Below are 20,374 nucleotides of genomic sequence, written 5' to 3' on the forward strand. Positions count from 1 at the left end.
CCAACTCCTAATCACACTGAGGGTTAAGATTCCAACATATGAGTTCCGGAGGGAACACAATATTCAATCTGTAGCACCTATTATATATCAGGAATTATACAATAACTATATATGCCTGATGTTTGCTGTGTTTTACATCTCAATATATATAATGTTTATTGAGTGACAAGCATAATCAGCAGTTCTAGAAATCAAGACCTATTTTATATTCCAAATCAACAATAAGGTATGAGAGGAAGAGATATATAATTAAGCCTCTCTGACCTTTTCATACTTCAAGATGGAATAAATGCATGATTACACATAGGGAACATGGAGGTCATATAAACAGCCCATTAAACTCAATCATACACATAATAGCCTGTTTTCTATTCCACCTGGTAGGTTAAATATACAACTTTTAGTTTCCAAATGGTGTCTTATGCAATCATTGCAATTACTATCCTATTCAACTTCAGAGGTAATTTAAACTGTGGGTCACTTCTCCACCAAACAATCTGTTTGTTATATGCAATTCTGGTTTGGATTCCCAGGATAAATATTATTCTCCAAGCAAATGCAAGTTGCAGGTAATTCACAAATAATGGTTTGAAAAGGAAATACTGTGCAAACAATATGACTGAATAACAAAGAAAAAAAAGAGAATTAACTGAAAAAACAGGAATTCATCAAGTTCAGTAAGATGGCTGGATACGAGATAAATATACAGAGATCAATAGGGTTCCCATAAAAAAACAATGCAGAAAAGGTTCCACTTGCAAAAGTATACAGATGTGTCTAGGAATGATCTTTATAAGAAAAGGTCTGTTTTTTATGTGAAGAGACTACAAAACTACTGCTTAAACACAAAAAAGAGAATTAACTTGAATGACTATGCACAAAAATAATGGCCTTACTTATAAATGTTTATGACATGCCAGACAGAATCAGGGATAAGTGTGTGTGTGTATATATATATGTGTGTGTGTATATATATATACACACATATATATATCACCTACCTCAAATGATTTACTCAAATTCTATAATATAGATTTTTTTTTCCTGTGATTTATAGATGTAGAAACTGAAGCTTAAAGAGTAATTTTCCCAAGATAAGAAAGGTAGCATGAGATATTTAGAATGTAAAATCTGGTTGGGCAAATGACCTATTAAAAACCCTTCACTGGCTTTTTCTGAAATAGAAGCAAATTTTTGCAAAGCTTTGCCTAAAAGTCCTTGCTACCTCTTCAGGATCACTTCAAGCCACTCTCTCCTCAAACTCTATGAATTGAAGATTAAGCTCAGACTATCATGGCCAATCTAAAATAGGAAGATCCAACACTGTTGAAGTAGGATATCTTCTCAAATTAGTTTACAGGGGAAATGCATTTCCAAGTTCAGCTGGCAAGAGAAAAAAATACCCAATGTGAGAATAGATTCTTCAAAAACAAAAAGAAACTAGAAAGCTTCTCTGTATTTTTATGAAGCTGAAAATGATAAAACAGCACAAAGGAAAATACAGACTATTCTCTCTTTCACTTGCTGATACCCATGCAAAAAATCTAAATAAAATGCCAACGAACAGAATCCAATAGTACTCATGTTCCATGACCAAGTGGGGTTTCTCCCAAGAATGCAAGTATTTCTCAAAGTACACTCCTTACTAATATAATTCACTATATTAATAAGGTAAAGAGAAAAAAACAGAGTATCATCTGCACAGAAAATAAAAAGGCACTAAAAAGATTCAACATCCATTCTTGTTTTAAAAAGAAAAGCTTTTAAAAAACAAATACTTCCTTAATATGACACTATCATCCATTTCACTCCCCAAACTGGCATGACTTTTTTTTTTAATTGGAGTATAGTTACTTTGCAATGTTGCGTTGGTTTCGGCTGTACAACAAAGTGAATCAGTAATATGTATACATATATCGCCTCCCTCTTGAACTTCCCCCCACCTCCCCATCCCACTCATCTAGGTCACCACAGAGCACTGAGCTGAGAGCTCCCTGCACAGGCTCCCACTAGCTATCTATCTCATTCATGGTAGTGTGTCTATGTCAATGTTAATCTTCTAATTCATCCCACCCTTCCCTCCCCTGCTCTGTCCACATGACCATTCTCAGGCCTTCATCTCTATCCCTGCCCTGCAAACAGGTTCATCAGTATCACTTTTCTAGGTTCCACATATATGCATTAATATGCAAAACCAGTTTTCCTCTTTGACTTATTTCACTCTGTATGACAGATTCTAGGCCCATCCACCTCTCTACAAATGATCCAATTTTGTTCCTTTTTATGATTCAGTAATATTCCACTGTATGTATAAAGCACATCTTGATCCTTAATAGGCAAACACCAGAAACTCTCCACTGAAGGCTGGACAAGACAACAGTATTTATTGTGATGCATGTTCTCTGACTCTGACCACACCCGCTTCCCAGATCTACCCTCCACCCGGTTCCTCCCTGCTCTGTATTCCTGGAGGCCAACCTCTTTAGACTCCATCACCAGCCTCCCTTGTTCTGTGGCTTTTGGATGAGATCTTCCAAAGGACACACCAGCAGGAGATAAGGAGGCAGGATAACAGTGGGGTCAGGGTTCTCAGTTTTCCCATCTAGCTATGATCAGCATTGGTGTGTTCTTCTACCTAAGACACAGCTCTTGTGAGACACCCTCCTCTCTTGCTTTGATGAAGTTTTGGTAACTGCTTTCTTTACCTACTCCTTCATGTGTAGGGTGTGTATGACAGCCACCCCAACATTGCTTGCCCAGCCCTGGGGTGCTTCATCATCTCTTATTGGGTTTCTTTAGCTCTGAGCACATGTTGGAAATAGTCCTTTCATTAAACACTCTTCAATCAGTCATGCTGAGTGTTTCCTGTTTTCTGCACTGAGGCCTACCCATAATCCACTCTCATTACTATATCTGAAATACCAAGTTATATCAGTAGATGGTAACTTGGACAAAGGGAAAGAGGTTAAAATTGTTAAGGTGGGTCAAAGAAAAATTGCACCATTTAAGCAAGATTGTTCAAGACAATTGCAGCAGGGGAGAGAGATTAAACTCAAGTTCAAAAACAACAGGGACAGTTGGGAATTTCTAGCAAGTGGGAGGGGGAATAATTGGAAAGAAAATTATTGGGGGGAATTTGATAAGATATCAAGGTGTGGGGGTGATTCTTGCTAAACAGGCTTGGCAGGATTCCTGCTGAATGGGACTCAGCAAGCCAAAGACAGCAGACCAAGGACCACTGGCCAAGGATGGACATTCAAAGACAAGATCTAATCAGGAAGAGGGAACAAGGAAGCTTGACTAGAGTTTGGTCAAGGAGGAAGTCCTTATTAGCTATACTGAACTAAATGTCTGTGTCCCTCCAAATTCATCTGCTGAAATCCCAACCTCCAATGTGATGTTATTAGGAGGTAGGATCTTTGCGATGTGATTAAGTCATGGAGATAGAGCTCTCATAAATGGGACTAGTGCCCTTACAAGATACCTGGAGAGCTCCCTTGCCCTACCCACCATGTGAGGACACAGCAGGAAAATGTCTTTGAACCAGGAAGTGGGCCTCACCCAACACTGAATCTATTGCATATTGATTTTGGACTTGCCAGCCTTCATAACTATAAGAAATATTTATTGTTTAATGCATGGTGTTTGTTGTTTAGGTCTTCCCTGGTGGGTCAGTGGTAAAGAATCCACTGCCAAGCAGGAGGAAACACAGATTCCAGAGGTTTGGAAGATCTTCCAGAGAAGGAAATGGCAACCCATTCCAGTATCCTTGCTGGGAAATCCCATGGACAGAGGAACCTGGCGGGTTACAGTCCATGGGGTTGCAAAAGAGTCCAACACAACTTAAGAGACTAAACAACAACAACATTTGTTGTTTAAGTTTATGGCATTCTTTATAGCAGCTCAAACAGAGACATCAGGTAATTCAATTTGTATACCCGAAAGACCCAAATTTTCAAAATCAAGTGAAAATAATTACAAACAAGAGAATGTAAGATGATTGACATAACTTTAATAGACCAAAACCCATAGCCTTCTTATAAACCAGGGATTGACAAACCACAGCCCATGGACTGGTCAAATCTTGCCTACCACCAATTTTTGTCAATAAAGTTTTATTGGAACACAGTCATACCCATTTGTTAATCTATGGTCTTTGGCTATTTCTGCAGTATAACAGAAGTAATCACAACAGAATCTTATGGTCCCCAAAGCTGACAATACATTCTGACCCTTTATCAAAAATGTTTAAAGGCCACAGCTATATACAAAGAACAATCTTAGCAGACTTTTAAAAATCCCATCTGAAATAGCATCCTACATATTGAGAACAGAGCTTAACTTCATAGCCAGGTTAACATGTAAAAATCAGAGCAAATATGTGCAAAATCCAGATCTGAAAATCAGTGGTAGTGAATATAAGCTACCTGAGAACATGCAGACATTTTGAGAAGGGCTTTGGACTCCAAGGGGAAACAGAATGGTGGTTTGAACGGATGTGTTCTGAATCCTAAGGAAGCCAGGGAACCACAGCTGATACTGGGGTAGCATAAATAATAGAAAGCATTAAAACAAGTACGATAGCAGAGATACTTGCCAAGGGCACAGGAACAGAGTTAGCAAGTTGATTTGGAGCTGACTCACTGTCAGAGAGGAAAAGGCATTGTGAGCTGAGCCAAAGATGCGGAGGACTGGAAGATGGGGTGTGACAGAAAGTGACAAGAGAAATGATGGACATCAGACCTCGCTGGTACCAACCAGAAATGGACCGCTGCATCCTTCTAGCCCTACTCAGAGATTGCCATGAAGGAGATGTGACGAAGAATCCTCCAGGGGTCAGAAATCTGAGTAGTACATTTGGGTGTTCACTTCGGGTGCGCCAAGCAAGAACTGGAATCCCGAGCTACACCAATACATGAGCAGTTGCTAATGATATGTCTGGATGAGTAGGTTCTTGGAAAGAAGAGACCTGGAAGGCTGGTGTCATGGAAGATGTATGCAGGAGGACATCTTAAGAGGAGGTTCAGAATGATCCATGTGAGACACAGATTCACAGTAGAGAAAGTTCTCAGTAAGCTGATGGGCAAGATGTACACTCTGTGGACATGGGTCAGCCTTCTTCCCCAGCCACATCTGTGCTCGCTCAGTAGATCTGTGTGCAGACTGACCAGGGTGGCAGCAATGGAGGCCTGCATGAGCTCAACAATATGAAATTCCCCCACCAATGCTAAGCATGTGCCTAACTGGCCAACAGTAGAGAGCAACAGTGAAGTCCAGTAGTGCATTCCCTGGAGGTCCAGACAGCCACTTAGTGAGAGGTCAGTCACATCCCTTCCATCCCAGACAGGGCAGAGATTCATCCTCACTGAAATAGACAAATACTCTGGATTTGTCTCCACGATGTTTCTGCAAGCACCACCATCCAAGGACCTGCAAGAGTGTGCCCCATTCAACACCATAACATTCCCAGGCTCCACCCCCCACCACACACACACTGCTCCTGATGAAGAAATATGTCTCACAATAAAATAGATGCATCAATGGGTTCTTGCCAGTGGACTTCACTGGTTGGCCATCGTTTAGGAACAGCTGGCCTAATAGAATGGAAGGGTCAGTTACAAAGCCTGCGAAAGAGTTAGTTACAAAGCCATCGAAGAGACAACTTCCAGAAAGGATGGCGCTCTCTCCACTGGAGGCAGTACATTTTCTGATTAGAAAATGTACTACCAGTTCATGGTGCTGTTTCTTCTATAGTCAGATTACACAGGGCCAGGAATCAAGGGGTGGGGGTGGGAATTGCTTTTCTCACTCACAATCACTTGCAGGATTTTTGGTTCCCATTCCAGCAAGTTTGAGCTCTGCTGCATTGGAGATTTTAGTCCCAAGGAGGGATGTGCTTCCAGCCAGGGGCACCATCATAGTTCCACTGAATTGGAAGATAAGACTTGAACTGACTCCTTGCGTGAGTGTGTGCATGCTCAGTCGAGTCCAACTCTTTGCAACCCCATGGACTATGGACTATAGCCCAACAGGCTCCTCTCTCCAGGGTATTTTCCAGACAACAATACTGGAGTGGGTTGCCATTTCCTACTCCAGGGGATCTTCCTGACCCAGGGATCAAACCAGTGTCACCTGTGTCTCCTGCAGTACAGGAGGATTTTTCACCACTGAGCCATAGGGAAAGCCCACTGTTGACTCCTTATGCCACTGAATTAACAAGTAAAGAAGGAATTTTCTCTACTGACAAGGGAGATTGATCCCAATCATGAAGAGGGAATCAGGTTGCTACAACACCCTCATATCAAGAAGACTTATGTCTGAGCCAGAAGCTGGGATTCCTCTCAGTACTTTCATGTACTTGGTTAATAGAAAACTACAATAACAATGACCTCAAAAATAGGGTTGAGAACCTCAACTCTTCAGAAATTAAAGTTTGAATTTCACCACCAGGTAGAGAAAAGTACCAGCAAATGTCTTGGCTGAAGAGAAAGGAAATATGAAATTGATAGGAGGAAAAGGAACTTACAATACCAACTGCGAGATTATGATCAGTTACAGAAGCAAGGACTGTGGAACCAGGCATATCTTCTTCCTGGTTTGGCGTGTGTGTGTGTGTGTGTGTGTGTGTGTGTGTGTGTACTAATTTCTTCCCCTCTTTTCTTCTTCCCCAATATCTTCTGAAGGGACTATGATTTTGGGGAGTGATTAACATGGCCCAGAAATGAGTATAATGACTGTTGTGACTCTGAGGAGCAGATACAAATGCCTTTGTTTCAATGAAGGTTGGCTGTATATTGTTAGGGGGAAGCATAGCATCATTTGCGTTGTTGCTGGAAGTTCAAATACACACGGAGGCATATGGCTGAACACTGAATAGCCAAAGAGTAGGCCATGCCCATTTTTGCTGTTGTTACTCATCTACATTATGCACACATGAAGTTAACTTTGTTTCAGCCCCCTAGCACCCTCAGGCCTGTGATATGCACTTCTAGTTGCCCTCCAAGTATCCACTTCCCCCTTCTTCCTTGGTAACAAAAATCTATTATAAAAGCTAACTTCCCAGTCTCCTGTTCAGCTAGACACAGCCATGTGACTAAGTTCTGTCTAGTGAGGTATAAGTAGATATATTATATGTGACTTCTGGAACTGAGATTTCAAAAGGAATTGCTTTGCCTGATAGAAGCACTCTTTCAACCTTCTTACTGCCAAGAAAACAGCTGTGATGGCTAGTGCTCTGGTAGCCATCTTGGAATATGAGGCAACCTTGAACATGGAGACCATGAAGTGAGGATAGAGGAACAAAGATATAGAAGTCACCGATAACTCTGTGTCACTGGCACACAAGCTCTGGACTACTTGCCTCTGGACTTACTTGTGTTTTTCCGACGGTTTTGTGGACTGCTTAAGTCACTCTATTAGGAGATGGTGGTCTGTTACTTGCAACCATATATAATTCCTGCTTCAAAATCTACTAGCTTTCTTTGCTCCCCTGCCAGTTTAGAAATCCAGGAACCTTTACAATGCCTCCTTTCCCAAGTCTGGGGAAAAGCCCTCTGTGGTCAGAAACCCTATTCTCAGTAATGGATTTAGGATTTTGAAGTGGGAAGGAGAAAAAGGAGATGGATCTGTCACAAACCCTTGCCAGAGGCAAGGAACACAGAGGACTCATTGCTTAAATGGAGAGAGAAACACCAGGAGACAAAATAGAGAACAGTGCATATCACAGAAGAATGAGCCAATGCACAATTATTGAGTAGGTTTTGCAGACAATTCCCACCATTCCTCTGAAAACATTCATATTTCCTTCTCTTTAAAAATAAAAACCCTGGCAACAGGGTTTCCGCAAGATCATATTTCTACAAAGAGTTGTAAGTTTCCATCTAATAAACACGGCCAATTGAGAAATTCATAATACATGAAAGCAATCCCAAAGGCCATGAAATCAGATGGACCTGGTGTGATACCATAAGCCTAGCGGTGAAGAAAAATAGTTGTCAAGTTGATCTTTGAAGTAAAGAAAATAATGAAAGCAAGTGAACCCAGTCTAAGAAAATTAAAAGGGATTATCTTGCCCAAAATAGGATGATTAAATATGCTAACACACACAGAATTCTTTCCTCTGCCCCCAAGGGCTGTGTGCATGACGACTTGTACTTTGTTTTAGAAAACATGATTGTTTGGAAGTGTTTTAAATGATTCAGGGGCAGAGATGTGAAGGATAACAAATGAAGCAACTAAAGTTTCATATTTTATTGTGAATTCGGCCTGACTTTAAAAAGTCAGGCTGAGCTTCTAATCAAAATATGAAGGGAGGGAGCTTGAAAGTAATATGAATCATTAATATGGGAGTACTTAAGGTAACGAACTCAAGGGTTTTCGAAAATTTGCAGCACTTTTTCAGATAACACTAAGAGGTTGAGTATTTTTATTTCCCTCTCCTTCAAGATTCTTTTTAAGACATATTTAAAATAGGCCTACCTAAGGTCAAGATCATTGAAAGGAAAGAACAGTTTTGAGTTACTCCCTTATAAACTGCACAGAAGACAACACATAATATATTAATAGGTGATTTGTTTTTAAGCGACTAACAATGATGTGATAATGTGGGTTCACTATACGCCAGGTCACTGGAAGCTATTATAGTGGCTAAAGGTTCGCTTTACCATTCTGCTATCTAAAGTCAATAAATGAGTGTGTCAGAGACTTTTGTGGTGGTGTGGTTGTTAAGAATCCACCTGCCGGCGCAAAGGACAGGGATCCCTCTGGGAATAATCCACATGCCTCAGGGCAACATACCACAATTACTGACCCCACACCTTGCAGCCCACATTCCATAACAAGAGAAGCCCAGCCACCACAAGCAGAGAGTAGCCCCCGCTTGCTGCAACTAGAGAAAGCCCACAGATAGCAATGTAGACCCAGTGCAGCCATAAATAAATACATAACTTTAAATAAATAAATAAATGAGTTTAACTCTTTAGTGAGGCTGTTTCGTCCAATCCCTTTTAGTGGCTTAATTCTTAGGTCAGTGGATAACAATCTCTAGATTTCACTTTCAGCACAGTTCATCTTTGTAGTAACATTGTTTAAAATAAGCAAGAAAGGAAGGATAAATTTTAAATTACTAATGTAGAAAGTTTCTCAAGAAGAAAGAAACAAACGCTACTAGTTCCAAGTCGAAGTTCACATTGTTTATCTGTCAGTCTCCTCTTTTTCAGTAACTGCTTCAGTTCAATGTCTAGGGTAAGAATTGGTTATTGTCATCACCATCATCAATCAGCACTTGAGAACTTCCAGACGTGCAAATTGTGACTTCACTCCAGAACTACTGAATCTGAAACTCTGGGGGTGGGTCCCTGTGGTCTGAATCCTAGCAAGCCCTCCTGGTGAGTCCAATGGAAGCTCAAATCTGAGAAACAGGCTTGAAACTGCCTTCATGGAAATATAGCACTGCCTCCATAAGCTGTCTGAACCTGAATAAGCCATTTAACATCCCTGAGGTTTAATGCCTTGATATGTTAAACGGCTTCCCAAATGGTGCTAGTCGTAAAGAACCCACCTGTCCATGCATGAGATGTAAGAGACATGGCTTTGATCCGTGGGTCAGAAAGATCCCCTAGAGGAGGGCATGGCAACCCATTCCATAGTCTTGCCTGGAGAATCCCACAGTCCATAGGACTGCAAGGAGTTGGACACGACTGAAGTGACTTAGCTTCACATGCACATGTTAAAGATAATGAATATACCACAAGACTGTTAAGGATATGAAAAACAAGGAAAAACGGAGACTGTTCACAGAGCAGAGGAAACTAGGGAACATGGTGAGCACATGTAGCATGGATAGAATCCGGGAACTGAAAGACTATTAAAGACTGAAAGTTTTGTACACCTCCCCCCCCCAAACTTATAGGCTGAAACCCTAACCTCTAACGTGATGGCATTAATGGGGGGAAACTTTGGGGAGGTGATTAGGTCATGAGGCTGGAGCCCTCGTGGATGAGATCGCTGTGCTCTGCTCAGTTGCTTCAATCATGCTCAACTCTTTGTGACCCTATGAACTCTAGCCCACCAGACTCCTGCCCCTGAGATTCTCCAGGCAAGAATACTGGAGTGGGTTTCCATGCCCTCCTCCAAGGGATCTTCCTGACTCAGGGATCGAACCCATGTCTCCTGCACCTCCTGCATTGCAGGCAGATTCTTCACCACTGAACCACCAGGAAAGCCCTGAAAAGAGCCCTTATAAAAGAGATTTCAGAGAGCTCCCTGTCCCTTCTATCATGTGAGGACACAGCAAGGGGATGCCATCTGCGAACCAGGACATGGCTTCTCACCAGACACTGAATCTGCTGGCACCTTGATCTGAGACTTCCCAACTTCCAGAACTATGAACAATGCACTTACGCTGCTTAAACCACCCACTCTATTGGATTTTTGTTATAACAACCAGGCTAAGACAAGGACATTAATGCAAAAACTGATGAAATTGAAATCCAGCCTAGGACTTGGTTAATAGTAACTTAACAATGTCTGTGGCTTAGTTCTGACAAACACACCCCGGCGACGCAAGAGCTTGACAATGGCGAAAACTGCGGGAGGGGATGCTGGAAATCTCTGCAGTATCTTTGCAACTTTCCTGTAAATCTAATCTAAGATGAAAGTTTATTGAAAAACAGAAATAATTCTACCAAACTTTCAGAGATATTGTCTTGATTAAAGATAATACCATAAGAAATGGATGGACACCAAGGAGGAAGGTGGGGGGGTGGAATGAATTGGGAGCGTGGGCTTGACAAACAACACTACTGTGTATACAATAGGTAACTGATGAGAAACTACTGTATATCACAGGGAACTCGACTCAGTGCTCTGTGGTGACCTAAACGGGAAGGAAATCCAAGAGAGAGGGGATATGTGCAAATGTACAGCTGATTCACTTTGCTGTGCAGTAGAAACTAACACAATATTCTAAAGCAACTATACTCCAATGAACACTCATTTTAAGATAAAAGATAATACCATAAGGAAACTGCTCGGCACAGAACGAATGTCCAGCAAAGAATAGCCGCGAGTGCCCTGGCTTCACCTCGGGCTGCAGACAGCTTTCTCTCCCCGCCAGCGCCTTTCAGCAAGCGCTGCTGTTGGAAAGAACAGGTAGAGTAAATAGCTTTTCATCGCACCCTGAGATCCCTTCTCCCTTTTCCCCCTCCTGCCAAGCCCCCTCCCAAGGAGGGAGTAGCAGATGCCTTCCCACACGGCTATGGCAACTTTTTAGTAGCTCGGACCAAGATTTACTGTCAACAGCCCAGTAAGTCACAGCTGTTTGCATTTCTTTTCCCTCCATTGCCTCTTGAATGTCAAGTCTCTTAGCTGAGAGAGCATCCTCCATGTGGCTGCATTTTTGTTTTCAACATTTTTTTTTTTTTAATTTACTTGTCTGTGCCAGATCTCAGCACGCAGAATCTTTACCTGCGGCATGCGGGATCTAGTTCCCTCATCAGGGATCAAACCCAGGCCCTTGCATTGGGAGCTTGGAGTCATAGCTACTAGACCACCAGGGAAGTCCCTAAATTTGTTTTAAGAATTATTTCTTGCACGAAATTATCTATTCGGCCACCCATCTTCCATTTCCAGTCTTCCTAGGTCAGAGACAAATACAAACGGAATGACAGGTGAGTTCCAAATATTATGCGGTGCACATGTGATTGCCCAACATTACTATGCCGAGAGAGCCCTTGTACTCCCCTTTCCTACTGCCCTTTGGCCTCATTGTGTAAATATGTACTACTCAGAATTGAATTTGTCTTGTTTCACTTCATTTGCAGAGCATAGCCAGAGGAGATGCTACCCCAGCATCATTCTAAAGCCACTTTGTTCCCTTTCAGAAGCATGTTTCAAAATCCCTAAGCTTGTTCCTCATTTGTAATCTTCCCCAGGTGGACTAGCTGAATAAATTCAACACCCACAAGGCGCCCATTTGTCACCAAAAGGTAACAGCAGAAGCACCATCACAGTGAGAAAAACAACAGGAGGAAGGGAGAGAAAGACGACCCTGGGGCATTGTCTTCCCCATCAGTATCAGAACAAGGCACCTTGAAGAATCCACGGTGGGCTTGCTGCAGAGACAAAGTAGACAATAGCCTCCTGACTTTCTTTTCTTCCTGCAGGTTTGTTCCATTTTGTGTTTAATGCATCTGTTCTGACTATGCCAGTATAACACAAATTTATGCCCAAAGTAAACACTGATTTATCACTGAGCCACACTAAACACGATTTCTACTATATCTCTTTCCAGACCTATTTCCTTCCAGCTCTTGCCCGCCGCCCACTGGGCTCTCCTTAAAGGGACTGGGGGAAAGAATGCCAAAGTATAAACAATGATTCCACTGTGGAGTGACTCGGTGCCTGTGCACAGAGCTGTCTACCCACCCACCGTGAAGTTTCCCGCAAAGTACAGTGAAGAGCAACATCTCTGAACCAAGGGTCTACACTGAGAGGCTGATGTTGGCATTTTCACTGATGATGAAAAAGGCCGGGGTTTAAAAAGCAAAACGTTATTCTCCCCTCAGACCTGCCTGCCACCTTCTTGCCAGAAACTCAGCTCCCTGCTGCTGGGACCACATCACTTCTGTTTTTCTGACATCTGGCACAGAGTCAGGCACTGAGGGGCATTTGTAATAACAGCCCACAGGTCCCGAGAGCCAGATCCAAGCCATCGTTCCAAGTGCTCTTCATGGAGTAACTCATCAAATCCGCCTGCTGCTGCTGCTGCTGCTGCTGCTAAGTCGCTTCAGTCGTGTCCAACTCTGTGAGACCCCAGAGATGGCAGCCCACCAGGCTCCCCCGTCCCTGGGATTCTCCAGGCAAGAACACTGGAGTGGGTTGCCATTTCCTTCGCCACAAATCCGCCTAATAACCTACTAATAGTGTTAGTCACTCAGTAATGTCTGACTCTTTGGGATCCCATGGACTGTAGCCCATCAGTCTCCTCTGTCCATGGGATTCTCCAGGGAGGAATACTGGAATCTACTAATAACCTCCTTCTAATAACCATGCTGTTATCCTCCTCCTAATAACCCTACTGTTATTCTCATTTTACAAATGAGGAAACTAACCCCAGAGAGGTTAAGGGCATCTCCCTGAAACACACAGCTGGGGAGGATGGAGACAGGATTCAAATTCAGGCAGTCAGCATGCATCCTGCCTGTCCAGAGCTTTCAATCTGGGAGTTTCAAGCTGTGGTATAAAGTGAGATTAGGACAAGAAAGGTAAATTCCCCAGCAAGCTGGAAAGAAAATAAATCAATATCCACACAAAGCAAGCATCAGACAAGGAAGCAAAATGCTGGTGCAAAAAGAACCTTTTCTAAAAAAAAGAAAAGAAAAAATTTTTTCTTTTGTTTGATCAATAGAACTAGAGGGAAATTAAAGCTATACCAAAAGCCCAGGTTGGATACAATGATTACAGAGACCAGATTTTTTTTTTTCTTTAGATTCTAATGAATAGATTTCAACTATGGCAATTCCACAATGTCATGACAAAGGGGAGCAAATATTCTGCATCTTCCTAAGCCTGTCTACTTTTAAAAATAATTTTTTTCTTTATTTGGCTGCATTAGGCCTTAGCTACAGCACACTGGATCTTCTTTGCATCTTGTGGGGATTTTTTTGTTGTGGTGCGCAGACTCTCTAGATGTGGCAAGTGAGCTCAGGAGTTGGAGCGCATTGGGCTCGTTGCTCTGCAGCTTGTGGGATCTGAGTTCCCCAACCAGAGATTGAACCTGCGTCTCTTGCTTTGCAAAGCAGATTCTTAATCACTGCCACCAGAGAAGTCCTGCCTATATGCCTTTGCATGTACTATTTCCTCTGCCAGGAATGTCTTTCTTCCCTTCTCATTTAATCAACCTGCTCTCACCCTCAAGACCAAGTTTTGACATAGACCCTTTATGAAGTTTTCCTCGACTCTCTTCTCTGTGATTTCGAAAGACTGTATCTCCTCCATTGTACCCATTATGTCTCATAGTGCAGAGATTGCTAACTCAAATGCTGCAGGACCAAGCGTGAGTAAACCAAGTGATGAGGTGTAAGACAGGAAGTAGGGAGTGGTGAGCAGTGGGGTACTGGGGAGAGATTGCCTCACTTAAAGGAGTAGGTAGCTACCACTCAACTCCAACCAGCCCCTGCCATACGTGAATACTAGTACTGTATTGCCAAATAATCTTTCTCAAGAGAAACCAGTGGCAATGGTTCATTTAACGTGTCAACTTGACCAGGCTAAGGGACACTCAGATAGCTGGTAAGACATTATTTGTGAGTGTGTCTGGGAGGGTGCTTCTGGAAGAGATCAGCATCTGAATCAGTAGACTGAATAAAAAGGATCACCCTCACCATGTGCGTGAGCATCAGCCAATCCACCGAAGCCCCAGACAGAACAAAATTTGTTCTAGAATGAATTTGTCCTTTCTGCTTGACCTGGGACACCCATCTCTCCCACCCTTGTACATTGGTACCCCCAGTTCTGGAGTGTTCAAACTAAGCTTAGACTTACACCATTTGCTCCCCTGGTTCTCAAGCCTTCTGGTTCAGACTGAAATGATACCACCAATTTTCCTATACCTCCAGCTCTCAGACAGCAGATTGTGGGACTTCTCAGTCTCCACAGTTGCATGAGCCAATCCCTCATAGATCTCTTTTTATGTATCTATATGGATGTAATGGTTCTTTTTCTCTGGAAAACTCAAATAAATATATGCAGATGGGAAAATTTCTCAGTTTCTAAATATTGGCAATTAATCTTTTTAAATACTGTGTCAGCCATCAATAAATTCTGCCTACTGGTTACTTGTTTACGTGCTTGCCTCTAACACTAAGTAAGTAAGCCCTTTAGTGGTTCAACAGCAGTTAAGAACATAGACCCACGCTGACACCAGGGCAGTACCACTTGCCGAGCTGAGTGACCTCAGTATGTTACCTGACCTCTCTGTGCATCAGGGTTCTCATCTTTGACAGATTTGGAGGAATAATAAAATGTACCCTGGCGACTGCTGTGAGAAATCCATTTGCAAATATGAACAAAGTATTTAGAATACTGCTTTGCACAGGGTAAGTGCTCAGTAAGCATTAGTCAACATCATCACCATCACTAGCATCACCAACAACACCATCATCTTCATCTTTATATCCTCAGTACCTACCACAATGCCCGGCACATAACTGTTGTACATTCAGTTCAGTTCAGTTCAGTTCAGTCGCTCAGTCATGTCTGACTTTTTGCGACTCCATGAATCACAGCACGCCAGGCCTCCCTGTCCATCACCAACTCCCAGAGCTCACTCAGACTCGCGTCCATCGAGTCAGTGATGCCATCCAGCCATCTCATCCTCTGTCGTCCCCTTCTTCTCCTGCCCCCAATCCCTCCCAGCATCAAAGTCTTTACCAATGAGTCAGCTCTTTGCATGAGGTGGCCAAAGTACTGATGTATATTAAGCTGAGTAATATTAATATCCCTATGATGGGCTCAAATTAAAAGGCTGACATACTTAAGGAGTTAGGAAACTTCCAATCTGACATGTCTTCCAACCTCTTCAAGATCTGTGGTTGGGTGTCTTTCCAGATAATCGAATAGGAAAACTTTTATTAAACAAAGTTATCTCTAGAACTTGGACCTGTTACAACTCATTCTTAACAAACCTGTAGGTGACAATGATAGAGAACTAACTAGCAATGTACTTGTCTAAAATACTCACCTTCTCAGACTCCCTTGTGGCTACATGGAATGGATATGTGGTTCCATTATAGACAATGATATAGATGGATATCCCTGGGGAGCATATCCCTTCCCAAGGCAAAGATTCTAGAGAGAAAGCGCTTTTTCCCTTCGCATTTTGTCCTCTATTCTTTCTGCCTGGAATGCAGATAGTACCTGGACATGCAGCAGTCTTTTTGAGGCCATGATGACAAAACATACACACAAAAGTTTGCAGAGCAGGAAGATAGAAGGAGCCTCGTTCTTGGATGACTTCCTTGAGCAGTTGTATAGTTAATTCCACTATAATGCTTATATTTTATTTATTCTAATGTGATTGAGATCATCGGGAACAATCTGAGCATGGTGTAAATGTCACTTTTGCTTATATGTGCTTTTAACCATAATAAACACCAGATAAAAGAAGAATACTGCACCTAGCTGAGCAGAGGAACATACCTGCCCAACACCTACTTCCACAAGCAAACTTCAGGCCTTTTTCAAGGAAAATGCCTTGAAATAATATATAATATTATTTATATATTCATATTTCTTAACCATTAACATACCACTGCTATAACTTATTTTACTGAGTTTCTCTTATATTAATGTGTTCCTGAAGAAGAAAGTGGAGAAAACCACTAAACCATTCAGGTATGACCTAAATCAAATCCCTTATGAATATACAGTGGAAGTGATAAATAGATTTAAGGGACTAGACTGATAGACAGAGTGCATGATGAACTATGGATGGAGCTTTGTGACATTGTACAGGAGACAGGAATCAAGACCATCCCCATGGAAAAGAAATGCAAAAAAGCAAAATGGCTGCCTGGGGAGGCCTTACAAATAGCTGTGAAAAGAAGGGAAGCAAAAAGCAAAGGAGAAAAGGAAAGTTATACTCATTTGAATGCAGAGTTCCAAAGAATAGCAAGAAGAGATAAAAGAGCCTTCCTCAGTGATCAATGCAAAGAAATAAAGGAAAACAATAGAATGGGAAAGACTAGAGATCTCTTCAAGAAAATTAGAGATACCAAGGGAACATTTCATGCAAAGATGGGCACAATAAAGGACACAAATGGCAGGGACCTAACAGAAGCAGAAGATATTAAGAAGAGGTGGCAAGAATACACAGAACTGTACAAAAAGATCTTCATGACCCAGACAATCACGATGGTGTGATCACTCATCTAGAGCCAGACATCCTGGAATGTGAAGTCAAGTGGCCCTTAGGAAGCATCACGATGAACAAAGCTAGTGGAGGTGATGGAATTCCAGTTGAGCTGTTTCAAATCCTGAAAGACGATGCTGTGAAAGTGCTGCACTCAAAATGCCAGCAAATTTGGAAAACTCAGCAGTGGCCACAGGACTGGAAAAGGTCAGTTTTCATTCCAATCTCAAAGAAAGGCAATGCCAAAGAATGCTCAAGCTACCGCACAATTGCACTCATCTCACATGCTAGTAAAGTAATGTTCAAAATTCTCTAAGCCAGGCTTCAGCAATACATGGACCATAAACTTCCAGATGTTCCAGCTGGTTTTAGAAAAGGCAGAGGAACCAGAGATCAAATTGCCAACATCCGCTGGATTATCGAAAAAGCAATAGAGTTCCAGAAAAACATCTATTTCTGCTTTCTTGACTATGCCAAAGCCTTTGACTGTGTGGATCACAATAAACTATGGAAAATTCTGAAAGAGATGGGCATACCAGACCACTTGAGTTGCCCCTTAAGAAACCTGTATGCAGGTTAGGAAGCAGCAGTTAGAACTGGACATGGAACAAAAGACTGGTTCCAAATAGGAAAAGGAGTACGTCAAGGCTGTATATTGTCACCCTGCTTATTTAACTTACATGCAGAGTACATTATGAGAAATGCTGAGCTGGATGAAGCACAAGCTGGAATCAAGATTGCCGGGAGAAATATCAATAACCTCAGATATGCAGAGGACACCACCCTTATGGCAGAAAGTGAAGAAGAAATAGAGTCTCTTGATGAAAGTGAAAGAGGAGAGTGAAAAAGTTGGCTTAAAGCTCAACATTCAGAAAACTAAGATCATGGCATCCGGTCCCATCACTTCATGGGAAATAGATGGGGAAACAGTGGAAACGGTCGCTGACTTTATTTTTCTGGGCTCCAAAATCACTGCAGATGGTGATTGCAGCCATTAAATTAAAAGAAGCTTACTCCTTGGAAGGAAAGTTATGACCAACCTAGACAGCATATTAAAAAGCAGAGACATTACTTTGCCAACAAAGGTCCGTCTAGTCAAGGCTATGGTTTTTCCAGTAGTCATGTGTGGATGTGAGAGTTGGAATATAAAGAAAGCTGAGTGCTGAAGAATTGATGTTTTTGAACTGTGGTGTTGGAGAAGACTCTTGAGAGTCCCTTGGACTGCAAGGAGATCCAACCAGTCCATCCTAAAGGAGATCAGTCCTGGGTGTTCATTGGAAAGACTGATGTTGAAGCTGAAACTCCAATACTTTTGCCACCTCATGCGAAGAGTTGACATATTGGAAAAGACCCTGATGCTGGGAGGGATTGGGGGCAGGAGGAGAAGGGGACAACAGAGGGTGAGATGACTGGATGGTTATCACCTACTCGATGGACATGAGTTTGGGTAAACTCCGGGAGTTGGTAATGGACAGGGAGACCTGGCATGCTGCGATTCATGGGGTCACAGAGAGTCGGACACGACTGAGCGACTGAAATGAACTGATGATGTTTTTGAATGTTGTGCCCCAATCTCATCTTTCTCATAAGCTTGTGGTTTCTATTGTGCAATTTATGAATATAAGCAGTTATTGTTAGTAACCTGTGTCCTATTATAGTAGAACTGTCTGCTCTCTTTTTGAAGGACTGCTTACCTCTGGACTTTTTGTCACATGAAAAGCAGTTACAATGCTTAAGCCACTATTTGTTACATGCAGTCAAACACATTCCCAACTGGTACACTTATTTATACAAATCTAGCATTAGAGCTTCTGAAGTTTGTCAAGGGTGCCAAAGGATTTTTATTTAGAATATCAGTTTGCTCAGGCAAAAAGGTCAGGGTCTCTCCTGATAAATGGACCTTCATCTTTCCCCCACCACTAACACTGATCACATGTAAATAGGGGACCATCACGTTATGTTGGAAGGAGAAAGAACTGATAGGAGAGCACTTTGGATGCTATCAAAATATGGATCTTAAATAATCTTTGTGAAAGCCTCTCTCTGAGGAAGGCTTGATCAGTTTCTCAGTTGTGTCTGACTCTTTGTGACTCCATGTACTGGAGCCCATGAGGCTCCTCTGTTCATGGAATTCTCCAGGCAAGAATACTGGAGTGAGTTGCTATTTCCTGTTCCAGGGGACCTTCCTGACCCAGGGATCGAGTCTGTGTCTTCTGCAATGGCACATGGATTCTTTACCACTGAGCCACCTGGGAACCTGAGTAAGGTTTGGGTCAGCACATTTCATGAGCCCCATGTGATGAGATGTTAGAATTCTTCTGAAAACTGCGAAGGGTTCTCCCTGGGTAATTCAGGGGCTGCGAGGCTTTTCCCACTTTTGACATCACTCTGCCACTGTAATGGTTCCGTGCTCCCACTGCCGCAGTTTCTAATGATCCAAGCAGTACATCCGGGAGACTTCTAATATTGGCTTCACTCATAGATTTAAAAAGCTGCCTGTGATGGGAGACATGATGTGGTCCCTGAGCCCACTGCTCTCCCCACACGTCCTAAGAAAGTTAAAGTCACTCAGTCTTGTCTGACTCTCTGCAACCCCATGGACTGCATAGTTCATAGAATTCTCCAGGCCAGAATACTAGAGTGGATAGCCTTTCCCTTCTCCAGGGGAATCTTCCCAACCCAGGGATTGAACCAGGGTCTCCCGCATTGCAGGCAGATACTTTACCAACTGAGTATCAGGGAAGCCCCACATGTCCTGAGAGCTGTGTTAAGGTCCTTTTTCACTGTATTTATATTTGTTTAAATTTAAAAATGAGTGTTACAGTATAGTCAGTTGGAAATAAAAAAGGATCATAACTCCTTCAAGCACACGGAGTTAAGCACTGTAGTTCCTTCAGAATTAACAGCGTAACAACCTGCAAGTTTTCCTTCCAGTCGATATGTCCTATTGTGGCAACGATATGGGTTGAAGTGTTAAACTCTCCTGATGTGAGGCATCTACCTCATCTTCCCGAGTCAGAGATGCCTCCTGGGCACCAATAGTAATAGGGAAATTTATCTTTATTGCTCTTGTTCCTGTTTCCCATTGATGGCAGAATAAAACACATAGGCATTCGGGGTTTTGCAAGAACAATAACATCGGAGTTTAAACAAGTTCTAGACAAGGCTTCCTTGGTGGCTCAGTTGTACAGAATCTGCCTGCCAGTGCAGGAGACTCGGGTCCGATCCCTGATCTGGGAAGATCCCACATGCCACAGAACAAACAGCTAAGCCCACGTGCCACAGCTGCTGAGGCTGTGTTCTAGAGCCTGAGAGTCACAGCTACTGAAGCCTGCGTGCCTAGAGCCTGTGCTCCGCAACAAGAGAAGCCCCTGCAATGAGAAGCATGCACACCACAACAGCTTGTGGAAACTAGAGGAAAGCCCGAGCAGCAACAAAGACACAGCACAGCTAAAAATAAAA

General features: G+C 42.5%; 1 long non-coding RNA gene across 1 annotated transcript in view; it reads right to left on the reverse strand.

The window, feature by feature from the left end:
* The window catches only part of LOC132658585 (uncharacterized), a 97,813-nt gene that overhangs the window by 33,439 nt on the left and 44,000 nt on the right, over window positions 1–20,374 (reverse strand). The window lies entirely within an intron of this gene.

Source organism: Ovis aries, chromosome 24, assembly GCF_016772045.2.
Source record: "Ovis aries strain OAR_USU_Benz2616 breed Rambouillet chromosome 24, ARS-UI_Ramb_v3.0, whole genome shotgun sequence".
NCBI lineage: Eukaryota > Metazoa > Chordata > Mammalia > Artiodactyla > Bovidae > Ovis > Ovis aries.